Source organism: Xenopus laevis, chromosome 7S, assembly GCF_017654675.1.
Source record: "Xenopus laevis strain J_2021 chromosome 7S, Xenopus_laevis_v10.1, whole genome shotgun sequence".
NCBI lineage: Eukaryota > Metazoa > Chordata > Amphibia > Anura > Pipidae > Xenopus > Xenopus laevis.
In genome coordinates, this window is record NC_054384.1 from 104,944,625 (window position 1) to 104,959,764 (window position 15,140).

Here is a 15,140-nt window from a genome sequence, read left to right on the forward strand (position 1 = left end):
TGCTTTAAGTCATGTGACTTTTTGTCACAAAACAAGGAAGTAAAAAAATTTATTTTTCCCTCACTGATTTGCATATGCAAATTAGGGTTTGGATTCGGCTTGGTATTCGGCCTTATCTTTCACAAAGGATTCGGGCGAATCCAAATTAGTGGATTCAGCGCATCCCTAGTTCAAAAAACACAGAAGACTGGCCATTACAATATTTCATTATTTGAAATGTAATATACAAAGTTATAAACTCCTTTGTCACATAAAAAGAAAACATCTTAAAGGAGGACTAAACCCTAAAATTTAATGTAGCTAAAAATGGCATATTTTATATAGTGAACTTATTGCACGAGGCTAAAGTTTGAGCTTGTCAATAGCAGCAATGATCCAGGACTTCAAACTTGTCACAGGGGGTCACCATCTTGGAAAGTGTCTGTGACACTCACATGCTCAGTGGGCTCTGATTGGCTGTTGAGAAGCTAAGCTTAGGGCTCGTCACTAATTATCCAGCAGAAAATGAGCTTCCCTGGCTGTAATATAAGCTGATGCTACAGGTTTGCTGATTATTCAATTCTGATGCTAATTGCACTGGTTTCTGTGCTGCCATGTAGTAATTATGTGTATTAATTACTAATCAGCCTTATATTGTGACATTTCTATTCTATGTGTACTGTATATTGTGAGTGGGTCCCTAAGCTCAGTAAGTGGCAGCAGCACAGAGCATGTGCAGTGAATCAGCAGAAAAGAAGATGGGGAGCTACTGGGGCATCTTTGGAGACCTTTACTGCTAAAGGGATGTGGTTGCCTTGGGCTGGTACAGAAGCACAAAACATCATGTACAACTATTCTAGCTACTTCTTCAGTTAAGCTTTAGTTCTCCTTTAAAGGGATACTGTCACGGGAAAACATGTTTTTTTTTCAAAATGTGTCAGTTAATAGTGCTGCTCCAGCAGAATTCTGCACTGAAATCTGTTTTTCAAAAAGGCAAACTGATTTTTTATATTTAATTTTGAAATCTGACATGGGGCTAGACATATTGTCAGTTTCCCAGCTGCCCCCAGTCAGAGAGCTGAAAAGCAGGAAGTAGTGTTCTGGCTATTATGTTACACATCCAGTCACTCCAGCCTTTATACATTTCATTTTTGGCTAACTAACTATATTAGAAAATTTTTTATTCTGCACAGCCTATTTATTTACCCAGTTTTTATTTTTACACTGAACTGTTCCTTTAAACAAAAACTCCAGGGCCTTGTGAAGCCGCCACTGCCAATCATACCTCCCAACATTTTGGAAGTAAAAAGAGGGACAAAATTTTTTTTTCCGCACGTAGCGCAGCAATTTTTTGACCACACCCTTTTCTGTGGCCACACCCCCTAATTACCATGTTTGTGTTACAAAATTTGGCAGGTTATGAAAGTTTGAAAATATTTCTCCTTATCTAAACTGTGTTTCTGTGTCTCAAAATTGTTACAAAGTATCTTATTTGCACCTGTTAGCTGTTCTGGGCTCTCTGCTAAAAGCCAATTAAGTGAGAAACTTTGTTTCTTTTTCTGGCTGTTCAGTGCAGAGAAAAGAGGGACTTTCCAGTACAAATGAGGGACTGCGGGTTGAGCTGTCAAAAGAGGGACTGTCCCTCCGAAAAAGGGACAGTTGGGAGGTATGAAACACCACCATAAAAACCCAGTTTCTCATCTATTTGATTTCCTGACAAAAGTATGAGGAACAGGGATATTTAATTTAAAAAAAGAGGGGACCATACACCCTCACACCGGAGCAGGCGGCACTGATTTCCGTATGACCAGCAGCTAATTCTCTTCCACATTGCCCCTTTACTCGCCATTCAGCTAAGCCGGCTACGTGCTACGTCATCAACCTCGTATGGGTGTTGCGTGACGTCGAGTCTCGCGAGATGAGATTTGTGACGTTTGGCTCGGCCGGCGGAAGTAGAGAGTTAGACAGTGAAAGAGCGAGACGGGATTGCGGGCTGTGTTCAGAAAATTGCGTCCGTCCCAGTAAAAGCGGTACTTCTGCTTATTTCTTTTATTCCTGCTGCTGAATAATAAGTGGATTTGCAACACACACAGATATAAATATATTCTGTAGAGTTACGGTGTATCCAGCGCTCCATACAAATAAGAGTTAAGTCCGTGCTCTCCTCAGCAGTCACAATATTAATCTTTCCCACCATCATTATTCCCTGTATTGCAGCGTCATGTCCGACTCAGGACACAGTCAGCCCAATGTGTTTATCCCTGGCCGCAACCGAAGGCGACGCTGGATGGACCAAGGACCGGCGGGAAACCTGAACCTGTCAGAGCCGGGACGAGAGAAAGACTCAGTGCTCCGGGACAGAGATCAGGAAAGATGGGCAAGTCCAGCATGTGATTGGCTCAATGATGAAGTGCAGCACAAACCTGATTTATGTTCAACCATAGACTCTCCCCACTGTCCTGTGTTCCCCTGGCCTTACACTCTACTCTGCACTCTACTAGTTCCCCTGGCCTTACACTCTACTCTGCACTCTACTAGGTCCCCTGGCCTTACACTCTACTCTGCACTCTACTAGTTCCCCTGGCCTTACACTCTACTCTGCACTCTACTAGTTCCCCTGGCCTTACACTCTACTCTGCACTCTACTAGTTCCCCTGGCCTTACACTCTACTCTGCACTCTACTAGTTCCCCTGGCCTTACACTCTACTCTGTACTCTACTCATTCCCCTGGCCTTACACTCTACTCTGCACTCTACTCATTCCCCTGGCCTTACACTCTACTCTGCACTCTACTCGTTCCCCTGGCCTTACACTCTACTCTGCACTCTACTCGTTCCCCTGGCCTTACACTCTACTCTGTACTCTACTAGTTCCCCTGGCCTTACACACTACTCTGTACTCTACTAGTTCCCCTGGCCTTACACACTACTCTGTACTCTACTAGTTCCCCTGGCCTTACACTCTACTCTGCACTCTACTAGTTCCCCATGCCTTACACTCTACTCTGTACTCTACTCATTCCCCTGGCCTTACACTCTACTCTGCACTCTACTAGTTCCCCTGGCCTTACACTCTACTCTGTACTCTACTAGTTCCCCTGGCCTTACACTCTACTCTGTACTCTACTAGTTCCCCTGGCCTTACACACTACTCTGTACTCTACTAGTTCCCCTGGCCTTACACTCTACTCTGCACTCTACTAGTTCCCCATGCCTTACACTCTACTCTGTACTCTACTAGTTCCCCTGGCCTTACACTCTACTCTGTACTCTACTAGTTCCCCTGGCCTTACACTCTACTCTGCACTCTACTAGTTCCCCTGGCCTTACACTCTACTCTGTACTCTACTAGTTCCCCTGGCCTTACACTCTACTCTGTACTCTACTAGTTCCCCTGGCCTTACACTCTACTCTGTACTCTACTAGTTCCCCTGGCCTTACACTCTACTCTGCACTCTACTAGTTCCCCTGGCCTTACACTCTACTCTGTACTCTACTATTTCCCCTGGCGTTACACTCTACTCTGCACTCTACTAGTTCCCCTGGCCTTACACTCTACTCTGTACTCTACTATTTCCCCTGGCGTTACACTCTACTCTGTACTCTACTAGTTCCCCTGGCCTTACACTCTACTCTGTACTCTACTAGTTCCCCTGGCCTTACACTCTACTCTGCACTCTACTCATTCCCCTGGCCTTACTCTACTCTGCACTCTACTCATTCCCCTGGCCTTACACTCTACTCTTCACTCTACTAGTTCCCCAGGCCTTACACTCTACTCTGCACTTTACTCATTCCCCTGGCCTTACACTCTACTCTGCACTCTACTAGTTCCCCTGGCCTTACACTCTACTCTGTACTCTACTCTTTCCCCTGGCCTTACACTCTACTCTTCACTCTACTCTTTCCCCTGGCCGTACACTCTACTAGTTCCCCTGGCCTTACACTCTACTCGTTCCCCTGGCCTTACACTCTACTCTGCACTCTACTTGTTCCCCTGGCCTTACAATCTACTCTACACTGTACCTGTGCCCGGCCTTACACTCTAGAGTCTACTTGTTCCTCTGGCCTTGCACTCTACTCTGCACTGTACTCATTCCCTGGCCTTACACATGTTATAAACCCTTTAATGTATTTCAGGAGGGGAATGATGAAGGCTGTGGCTACACAATTCAGAAAACGCCTATTATCCTCGCCAAGCCAGCCTCCGACAGGGTACGTGAACAAACTGCCATTTATTCAAATAAGTGGCTTTAAATTGTAGTTGAAGATTATAACATCACAGCGATTAAAGAAGCTCTCAGTTTAGCCTTGTGCTTCCATACTAATCTCCCCTGCTGAGCAATTAATACTGTGCTTTTTTACTTTCATTCAGGCAAAGGCAGCAACCCCTGCGGCACCGGCTCCTATAGAAAAGCCCATTGTCCTGATGAAGGCCAGGGAAGAAGGAAACCAACAGCCCCTGCAGAGGGCGCCGCCGTTCCCCCTGCTGCTGCAGTAGCCAAGGTAGAGAAAGAAGGACAGCGACCCACCCAACCAGTGTATCAAATACAGAACCGGGGCATGGGAGCTGCAGCAAGTGCCGGTGGCAGTGTGGATCGTAAGTCCTAGTTCTTAACTGTGATTTATTAAAACATGGCACAGGGTTACCCCAATGTCATTGAAAGGGCAAAACATTTTAAAGTCGAGGTTGCACAGGAGGCTTTATGGATCAGTCCCATGCAAAGCCCAGTTTCCCCCATAGTTATGAGCTAAGGGCAGTCACAACTATATGATCAGCATAGATATCTGCTGCCTGTATGAAGGAGCTGACTGTAAGTTTGAGTATAACTGCCCATAATAAAGCGGGACTGTTGGGTGCATTTTAGTGTGTCGCACGCTGATCCCATTTTCTCATCACAGCTGTTGTTGGTCAGGCCAAGCTGCTGCCTCCTCAGAAGATGAAACACAGCATCAAACTGGTGGATGAATACATGAACTGGTGTGACAGCGCTATTGAGGTAGGAAGACATGGGTTGATCAGATTATGTCTGCTATTTGCTCTCCCAATAGAAATTCTGAGAAGGAGACTCAGGGCAATGAGGGAAGCCAAATCCTCAATTAAATTGCCTAAATCATGCATGTTCACGTTCTAATCAATGCTGCAATGGTGGTGGCAAACCAAGGCTATTTTTTAACATCTAAGCAGTAACTAATGGCAACCAATAAGATGTTTGCTTTTAAACAGGGGGCCATTAAATGTTTCTTGCTGATTGGTTGCTTTGGGTTACTGGTCCTGGGCAAACTTTTATTTCATAACCCCCCCCCCCCCCCAAAACTGATTTTAAAGCATGGTACTGAAGGAACCCTCGAAAAAAATGTTTTGGCAGTTGGGACTAAAAAGCAGTCTTAAGTGCATAAAGCAGAGACCTCTAGTGACCAAACAGAGGTAATGCATATAAAGTCCAAAAAAATCCTCTATAGTCATGCTATATTAAAAATGTAATTTATTGAAACATCTAAAATACAACATTAACCGCCATGGAGCCTAACGCGTTTCATGCTTACCCAGCACTTAATCATAGGCCATCTCAGAGGTACTGAAGGAACCCTCTCACCTTGAAAACCTCAGGTCCTTAGCATTCTAGTAGATATACCTGTACTCTCTGTAGAGAGAAAAATGTTGTTTCTTTCTGCAAGACTTATAATCGCACTCCTATTGCTTTGATCAAATCTGCAAGGTTTGCTACTGATTTAATCACCTATAGGCCAGTCTTGAAATGCCAGTGCCTATGTTTAATCTTAGTCCATGTATAAACGGAGTGATTTACCAATGACTATTTTAGTTCCTCCTGGACCAGACGGATGTGCTTGTAGTTGGGGTGCTAGGATTACAAGGCACAGGAAAGTCCACCTTGATGTCCCTGTTATCAGCAAACTCTCCGGATGATGATCAAAGGTACCGACCACTTGCCTTGTTACTCACATGCCCATTGGGATTGTTGATCTCTTACTGCACTTTTATTTGTTAGAAATAATTTCTTAACTTTTTTTCCATATATTTACATTCTGAATAATGAAACATATGATATATCAAGTGCCTTTCTGATGCTGCGTTAACTGTGATTTCCAGGTCTTACGTGTTCCGGATGCAGAGCCAGGAGGTGAGGGAAAGAGCTGGGAACCAGACTAGTGGCATTGACTTCTTCATTAGCCAGGAGAGAATCATCTTCCTTGATACCCAGGTAAACATGCTAATATAATAGGGGTACGAGGACCCTAAATGTGAAAAGAGAATATTATGCAGGTTAATTTAATTTGTCTGATATACGGCTTCTAGGGTTTAAAAGCTTGTGTGGATGGCGTACAGTTGGCTTGTGGTTGCTCTGTGTATAGAGACATAGGTGTAGATTTACTAAAGGGCGAAGTGGCTGTGGCTAGCGAAAATTCACCAGAAATCTTATCCACAGGGACACTGACAATTTACTAACAGGCGTAAAGGACAGTAAAGAGATTGTTGATAGCACAGTTTTGCGCCCTATACGCAGGTGAATTTTACAGAACGTTGCCTCTATCACTAGACCTGGAGAACTGATAAGATGAAGCTCCATCCTCCTCAATCCTCTGTCAGTGACATCATTCTCCTGTATGTCATAAAAGTTCAAAAAAAAACACTGGCGTTTTTTCACATTTTAAAGCGGTATTGCCTTCAAAACTATTAAAGATTTTTGTGTTAGCATTTTTTTCCCAACCATTTGAGGGGTATGCCACATTTGTTTTAGGGTGGACTCATGTCTAGGGCATTAGAGGATCTATTTTGTCTTTATTTTGCTTCCTTGGACATGTGTAATAATAAGTGGCCACTTCAAGTATTTGCACCAACGTCTCGTATAAAGACGTATATGTACCTGTCCTGGTAGCAGTAGGGCACACATGACTATTTTCTGCATTGTTTTTCAGCCTATTCTCAGCCCAGCAATACTGGATCATTTGATCAATAATGACCGAAAACTGCCCCCAGAATACAATCTCCCCCACACCTACGTTGAGATGCAGGTAAGAGAGATGAACCAATAGGGTGCATGAGATATTGGCAACACTTACTCTGTAATGTATGTTACTTGAACATAGATGGGCATTCAGATCTCTCTATCAATGCATTTTTATATATGGCACAATCCATTTATCTGTAAGGTTTACAGCGAGTAGCCACTGTAACTGCAGTTGGCCACTCCATGGGGAGTGGGTATGGCCGAAGCCCAGGGGTGCACCCATAGATGATCGGAGGCGAAAACATGATTTAGAATATTTAATGTCAACCAGTATACAGACACAAAAAGGCAGGAACAGGCAAAGCGATAATCAGGGTCAGGCCAAGGTTGTAATCAGGGAATCCACAGAAGTAAGGAAACAATGGGGAACACAGGAACTTCAAGGTACTCACTCAGGGTCAAGGTAAAAGGTAATCAGGAACAAGGTAAAGCTCAGGGCAGGGTTTATAAAGGAAGGTGATGGGGAATGGGAGTCACATGAGGGAAACGAGGTGGAAGGAGAACAGGGAGGAGACATACAGGAAACAGACAGATTTGAGAACAATAATAACAAGGTCAGGACCAGTCCCAAGAGCCTCCAGTGGCTCACATGGCAAGTTCAGAGTTCGAGTCCCGGCTGATCCTGACATTATCATCTCATGATTGAAGCTGAAAATGTCGTCATAGCTTGTTCATTACTTAAAACTCAGGTGGGAAGATGCAGTATCTTATCTTTTGATAAAGATCTTTTGATCTTATCAGTATCTTATCTTCTGCTTATCTTTTAACATCAGGAGGGACAAAAGCTTTGTGTGCTGCTGCCGCATCTTTCCATCTTTTGTGGATCGTTCTCTATCACTGTCCCACATATAAGTGCCATATAGCGGATGTTCTGGGAGACCTGAGTTGTTGCACTACTGAGCAGAGTGGTGAAGACACAACACTCGGTGTTACAATTCCTTTTAGTCCATCACAACGTCCCCTGCACTGCTTATTAGGGATGCACTGAATCCAGGATTCAGTTCGGGATTCGGTCTTTTTCAGCAGTATTCGGATTTGGCTGAAACCTTCTGCCGGGCCGAACCTAAACTGAATTCTAGTTTGCATATGCAAATTAGGAGCGAGGAGGGAAATTGCGTGACTTTTTGTCACAAAACAAGGAAGTAAAAAATGTTTCCACTTCCCATACATAATTTGCATATGCAAATTCAGATTCGGTTCGGTATTCAGCAAAATCTTTTGCCAAGGATTCGGTGGTTCGGCCGAATCCAAAATTGTGGATTCGGTGCATCTCTACTGCTTATATATTGTCAGTGCCTTCTAGGAACCCGAAGGTGTTAGAATAGCAATGTTCTCTGTCTGTTTGAGGTTAAAATATTTTTTTTTGTTTTGTTTTTTTTGCAGTCTCTACAAATTGCTGCCTTTTTGTTCACAGTTTGTCATGTTGTCATCGTTGTACAGGATTGGTTCACAGACTTCAATTTATACCGGTAAGAGGGCGTTCCAAGAGCAGCACTCGATACGGAGTATTATCTGGAAACCATTTATCCAGAAAGCTCTGAAATGTCATTTACTCTATTTTAAAGGAATTGTTTAGTAAAAAAAATAAAAACTGGGTAAATAGTCTGTGCAAAATAAAAAATGTATCTAAATATAGTTAGTTAGCTAAAATGTAATGTATAAAGGCTGGAGTGACTGGATGTGTAACATAATAGCCAGAACACTACTTCTTGCTTTGCAGCTCTCTTGCTTTCCACTGATTGGTTACCAGTCAGTAACCAATCAGAGACTTGAGGGGGGGGCACATGGGTCATTTCTGTTGCTTTTGAATCTGAGCTGAATGCTGAGGATCAATACAAACTCACTGAACAGTTATGTCCCATGTGGCCCCCCTTATAGTCACTGACTAACTCGGAGTTATAGAGCTGAAAAGCATTAAGTAGTGTTCTGGCTATTATGTTACACATCCAGTCACTCCAGCCTTTATACATTACATTTTTGGCTAACTAACTATATTAGATACATGTTTTATTTTGCACAGCCTATCTATTTACCCAGTTTAACTGAACTGTTCCTTTAAACAAGTGTTCTTTTTTACTTTGTCTCTAATACAAGACAGGATTTAACGAATCTGCATTAATCAATGCTGGTGGCAAAACAAGCATATTTTTTAACACCTAAGCAGTAACTAATGGCAACCAATAAGAGGGCCATTAAATGCTTCCTGCTGATTGGTTGCTTTGGGTTACTGCTCCTGAACAAACATAGTGCCTTTAATTTAATAACCCCTCTCCCCAGGGTTTTTTTTAACAGATTTTAAAGCATGGTAATGGACGAATCCTCTCATCTTGAAAACCTCAGGTTCCTAACATTCTAGGAGATAATGGCTCCCATGACTGTAGTACAGAGAGAAATTGCAGGCCAATCACACACATTTATGCACCAATCCTAACGCTCTCACAACTCACACTACTAATATTTGATGTCAGCTGGGCAGACAAGGGTATATATGAGGGCACCAGGGTTTATTCCAGGGACTCCAACACCGCCCATGAAATGACAGATTTGCAGGGTGCAAATGTCAGATGCTCACATTCTGCTTAATTTCCAGCTTTCTTCAGACAGCCGAAATGCTGAAGCCATCGACTCCCTCTCCCAGTCATGAGTCAAGTGGCTCCTCTGGCTCAGATGAAGGCATTGAGTATTATCCACACATAGGTAAGAAGGATTCCGATTTTTTTTTTCTGTGTAATTGGTAGGGATGCACCGAATACAGGATTCACTTCAGCATTCAGCCAGGATTCAGCCTTTTCCAGCAGGATTCAGATTCAGGCGAATCCTTGTGTTCGGCCGAACCGAATCCGAATTTGCATATGTAAATTAGGGGCAGGAAGGGAAATCACATGACTTTTCGTTGCAAAACAAGGAAGTAAACATTTTATTCCTTTCCCTCCCTTAATTTGCATATGCAAATTAGTATTCGGACAAATCTTTAAAGCATCCAAACACTTTTTTCAATTCAGTTATATTTAGATTGTTCCCCAGAAATAGACTTTTTTCAATTATTTTCCATTATTTATTTTTTACTGTTTTTCCAAAATCTAAGTTTAAAGTTGAATGTTGATGTCTCTGGTGTTTGAGTCTGGAAGCTCAGTAATTCAGGTGCAGACTCTGAACTGTTACAATTTTACAACATTTAGTTGATCCATTTCTCAGCAGCATCTCTGGACTATTAGCAACTATTGTATCAATTCTAACAGCTGCCTGTAATGAAACTCTGCTCAGCAGGGACAAAGATAAGAAATGTATCAACTAAATGTATCCATTTAGAACAGTTTGCAGGGTCAGCGACCCCCCTCCCAGAGCTGCTTTAGAAGGTGAAAAATGAAACTTTACACTTCAATATTATAAAAACGGTCACACATAGAAAATAGAAAGTCATTGGAAAAAGTCGTTATTTCTGGTGATCTATCTGAAAACAGTTGTTTGAAGGTGAACCACCTCTTTAACAAAGGATTCGGGGATTTGGCCGATTCACAAGTGGATTTGGTGCATCCCTAGTAATTGGCCTGACCAATGGTGAAGTTAGGTGACAATAATAAATATATATATTATTTCCCCATTTGTCTTGTAGTTTTTGTGCAGAATAAATCCAAGAGAGAGGATTTCTGCCCCCGCACTTTGAAGCAGATGCACACGGTTATGGATAAACTAATGCTCCATTCACACCTGAGATACAAAGGTACAGGTTTCTTATAGGTGTTTCATGCAATTCTTCATTGATATTCAGTGTTTTTACATTTTCATCAGAATGTACTTAAAGGAGAATTCAACCCTAATGTTAAAAAACCTCTACCCCTCTCCCTTCCCCCCCAGCCTAAGTGTTACCCCGGGCAAGTGCCCCTAACTTTTCGAGTTCACGGGCGCCATCTTCAGCTGTTTCGGTAATCTGAATGAGACCGGCGCTTCGGCAATTTTCGTGAGTTTCGGCGCATGCACAGTTGGAGCAATTTTCTGCACATGCGTCGATACTCACAAAAATTGCCGAATTGCTGGTCTCATTCCCAAGACTACTGAAATGGCTGAAGATGGCGCCCATGAACGTGAAAAATTAGCGCCTGTCTGATTCCTAAGATTTCCGAAGAGAAGAATATGGCGCCCATGAACTAAATCTGCACCGAGGGGAGAGTAAAAAGTAAGGGGCATTTGCCCGGGGTAACACTTAGGCTGGGGGGGGAGAGGGAGGGGTGTCTATGTAGGGTAGGGGGTAGCGTTTTTTTTAATAAGGGGTTTGTTTCTCCTTTAAGAGTATGTTTGTAAATGAGAGAGAGCAGTATTGCTAATGCCTCAAGTTCAATCTTAGGAATTGCTTGTGCAAATTTCTGTTTGAAAAAGGGTTTACTCCCGAAACCTTGGAGGTTGCTTTAAAGAATCTAAAATAATGTAGAGGAATATAAATTATTTCTAACATTAATTCACATGAGAGTTTTTGCACAGTCTCTTTAGAGTGCAGCAGATACTGATATCAACACTGACATTTCTGCCCCTTTCGACTATAACCCTGAGATGTGTGTTTGTTTCTCTAGGTCTCTGTTTCCGTTGCATTGTCTGTTAAATAATATCCCTTTGACGTTGATGCTTTATTATTGTAACTAGTAAATAGCATTCTTGTGCTAGAGCTGCTTGTGCAATGTAAAACTGTGCTCCTCTAGGCACCCTTTCCATGCTGGACTGCAACATCTTCCCAGGTCTGCCCTATGACTTTGTTGAGTCAGAAGTGAACTTATTCCTCATCCCAACCATGGAGAGTGACGCTGATGAGACCATATCCAGGGCAGGTAATGTTCTTTGCTTCTTTATTTATCTCTTGTTAATTCAGAAGCTCATTAAACAACATTCCTTGGTCATTGCTAAATCCGACTGATGTCAGAATAAAGGTGTCCTTAAAATTAAAGGGCATGTAAAAAAATAAAATCCCATTTTTATTTTCTTTAATAAAAGAAACCTATCTCCAATATACTTTAATTAAAAAACCTGTACCGTTTTTATAAGAAATTTGTCTGTATGCAGTGACATTCTCCCTTCATTTACTGCTGTGGATAGGAATTGTCAGACGGTCCCTAACTGCTCTGCAGGGAAACAATCATACTTATGAACAGCAGTGGGAGCCCCCGCCTTACTTCCCAGCCATGCAGAACTCAAGCAGCTTTGTTTGTTTCCCTGTAGAGCAGTTGGCGACTGTGTCGAGATTTGTATTGGATTTTATTTTGGCTTTACATCCCCTTTACTGTTTCCAACTCCAGCTGCAGGGACAAAGATTATGGAGTCAGATTTAAACAGATAAAATGGGATTCTATTTGGAGGATTATTTTGCTGCAGCCACTGGTTCTGCAGAGTTGGAGAAAGTTTATATTAAACAATACAAAAACTATAAAATCCACATTAGATTACATGACAACACAGGACCCAGTGCAGTCTGTATATTCTGATTATTAATCAGTCTTGCTGTATCGGCTTCTGGCAGATATTATTTGACTTGTGCTGTTTTGATCATTTATGACATAAATGCTACAGGTTTGCTGATTATTAAATTCTGATGCTAATTGCACTGGTTTCTGTGCTGCCATGTAGTAATTATGTGTATTAATTACTAATCAGCCTTATATTGTGACATTTCTATTCTATGTGTACTGTATATTGTGAGTGGGTCCCTAAGCTCAGTAAGTGACAGCAGCACAGAGCATGTGCAGTGAATCAGCAGAAAAGAAGATGGGGAGCTACTGGGGCATCTTTGGAGACACAGATCTTTACTGCTAAAGGGCTGTGGTTGTCTTGGGCTGGAGCACAAAACATCATGTACAACATTTCTACCTACTTAGGCTTTAGTTCTCCCTTTAATCACAGGTTACATTTGAAGTTGTTTTGTGAAGTTCTATTCATCCTCAAATATCATGTTGGGTATATTTCAGGCACCAGTGGAATCCCCCTGTTCTCCCTCCTGCCGGCATACAAGGGGCACCCCAGCTTCCATTCCCTCGTCAGCAGACTGCGCAGCCAGATCATGTCCATGTCACGCCCTCAACTCTCTCACACCATCCTGACCGAAAAGAACTGGTAGGTGCAAGTAAATACCAATTTCATTTTTGGGTAGTGATGCACCAAATCCACTATTTTGGATTTGGCCCAAACCCTGAATCCTTTGTAAAAGATTCGGCCAACTACCGAACCAAATTCGAATCCTAATTTGCATATTAGGGGTGGGAAGGGAAAAATGTACTTCCTTGTTTTGTGACAAAAAGTCACGTGATTTCCCGCCCACCCCTAATTTGCATATGCAAATTAGGATTCAGGTCGGCTGGGCTGAAAAATTTTGCCGAATCTGAATCCTGCTGAAAAAGACCGAATCCCGAAACGAATCCAGGATTCGGTGCATTCCTAGTTTTGGGGTTTGAAATCTTATAGTGCAGAGAGTTACAGGTTTTTGAATGGATGCGTCTCCAGTCACAGGGACACTTGCATGAAAGCCTTAGGGGGTTATTTATCAAATTCCGAATTTCTCTCATTAGTTTCTGAAAACGACTCCGACCAAATCAACATGGGTTTTTCACCTTATTTATCAATACATTTTCCAAATGATTTCCTGTGCAGGAAAAAACATGAAAAATTAGTATCGTACTACTTTTTCGGATTTTTGCCCAAAAACCAGAAAATCTTCAGATTATTGCACGAAACCCAGCACAGATCAGGATATCTTTGGAACCTCTCCCATTTACTTATAAACAACTGCTCTGAGTTGCCGGATTTTCGAATTCTGACTTTCCATCATCGGGGTATAATAAACCTTGAATAAATATTTTTTTTTTTTTCACTAAGAATTCAGATTTTACGTTTATGTTTTTGGCATTTTGACTTTAATAAATAACCCCCTAAGTGTATGGCTTTAGTTGGCTTATCAGGGCTATTGGTTGATCGAAAAAAATGAAGATATAGTCTTTGTCGTTATTACCCATAAATCCCATCCCTGCTACCATTTAATTGGTAAAGACAGTGGGGCTCATTTACATTTAACACTGGGCAAATTTGCCTATGGGCAGTAACCCATGGTGACCAATCAGATTGCTGCATTTGTTGTTCTACTTGAAGCTGGCTTTAAAAAGCTAATCACTGATTGGTTGCTATAGGTAACTGCCCATGGACAAATTTACCTAGTGTTGATAAATGAGCCCCAGTGATCCTGCTCTCAGTTGCCCACTCCCGGCCCAGGCAATGTCAAATCTCTGGTACCTGCTCACAGCCTTGCTGATCCGCCACCATTTTTTATTGTGTGTCTTATTCTTTCCTCTCATATGAATATTTCTGTGCCCAGGTTCCACTATGCTGCCCGGATTTGGGATGGTGTAAAGAAGTCATCAGCACTTTCAGAGTACAGCAGGTTACTGGGCTAATGTCACGCTTTTAAGAATGGCTAATAAAATGGTCGGCTGCTGGTTGAGGGAAGACTGGCCAAGCTAAAAAGGGGCACAATATGAAGGATCATCCATTTCCTTGGCATTCATGTTGTGCAAGGCGATGGGACCAGGAACGATCCTGAAGGAGAGAATGTTTGATACGGTGCCGATGAAACAAATGGTTGTTCCTGTTTTGGAGAAGAGCTGTATGAGTCTTTAAAGGGATACTGTCGTGGAAAAACATTTTTTTTTGTTTTATTTTGTCAAAACGCATCAGTTAATAGCGCTGCTCCAGCAGAATTCTGCACTGAAATCCATTTCTCAAAAGAGCAAACTGATGTTTTTATATTTAATTTTGAAATTGGGGCTAGACATATTGTCAGTTTCCCAGCTGCCCCAAGTCATGTGACTTGTGCTCTGATAAACTTCAATCACTCTTTACTGCTGTACTGCAAGTTGGAGTGATATCACCCCCCTCCTTTTCCCCCCAGCAGCCAAACAAAAGAACAATGGGAAGGTAACCAGATAACAGCTCCCTAACACAAGATAACAGCTGCCTGGTAGATCTAAGAACAGCACTCAATAGTAAAATCCAGGTCCCACTGAGACACATTCAGTTACATTGAGTAGGAGAAACAACAGCCTGCCAGAAAGCAGTTCCACCCTAAAGTGCTTTCTCTTTCTGAAATCACATGACCAGGCA

At 42.3% G+C, this 15,140-nt stretch overlaps 1 pseudogene; it reads left to right on the forward strand.

The window, feature by feature from the left end:
* The first annotated feature begins 1,854 nt into the window (after nucleotides 1–1,854).
* Nucleotides 1,855–14,680, forward strand: LOC121396584 (annotated as a pseudogene).
* The last annotated feature ends 460 nt before the right edge of the window (nucleotides 14,681–15,140 follow it).